The sequence below is a fragment of the Myotis brandtii genome, unplaced genomic scaffold (genome assembly GCF_000412655.1).
Source record: "Myotis brandtii unplaced genomic scaffold, ASM41265v1 scaffold810, whole genome shotgun sequence".
Lineage (NCBI taxonomy): Eukaryota > Metazoa > Chordata > Mammalia > Chiroptera > Vespertilionidae > Myotis > Myotis brandtii.
Genome location: NW_005371274.1, coordinates 1452896 through 1453839, shown reverse-complemented (window position 1 = coordinate 1453839; position 944 = coordinate 1452896).

Genomic DNA, 944 nt, shown 5'->3' with positions numbered 1-944 from the left:
CTTGAGTGTGGCTCTTCCACAAAATACCACGTGTGGGCACGCACGTACAGTGCGATTGAAACTTCGTGGCCCATGCACAGAAGTCGGTATTTTGTGGAAGAGCCACACTCAAGGGGCCAAAGAGCCGCATGTGGCTCACAAGACAGTTTGCCGACCACTGGTCTAGTCCTTTAGTAAACTCTTAACAAAATTACCTATTGTTACATTTTTATTATTCCTCCTTTGAAAATCAGGATATTGGTGCACGGCCCCCCCCCCCCACCCCCGCCACACACACACATACCAGCCACACAGGGTCCAACAGGCTTCCTCTCTTGTATTTTACATATGTCTCTTGTAAACAATATATAGTTAGATTTTGTTTTTTAATTTGACAATTTTGTTTTTTGGTTTTTGTAAAATATATTTTTATTGATTTCAGAGAGGAAGGGAGAGGGAGGGAGAGAGATAGAAACATCAATAATGAGAGAGAATCATTAATCTGCTGCCTCCTGCACACCCCACACTGGGGATTGAACCGTGACTTCCTGGTTCATAGGTCAATACTCAACTACTGAGCCATGCCGGCCAGGACAAATTTTTTTTTTTAATTGGACACTTCATCTACTAACATTTAATGCAATAACGGATTTATATGGGTTTAAATCTATCATTCTATAATTTGCCTTCTAAGTTGTCCTACCTGTTCTTTGTTTCTTTTGCCTCCTGGTTCATAGGTCAATACTCAACTACTGAGCCATGCCGGCCAGGACAAATTTTTTTTTTTAATTGGACACTTCATCTACTAACATTTAATGCAATAACGGATTTATATGGGTTTAAATCTATCATTCTATAATTTGCCTTCTAAGTTGTCCTACCTGTTCTTTGTTTCTTTTGCCTCCATTCTTTTTTTTCTTTATTGATTAAGGTATTACATATGTGTCCTTATCCCCCCTTTGCCC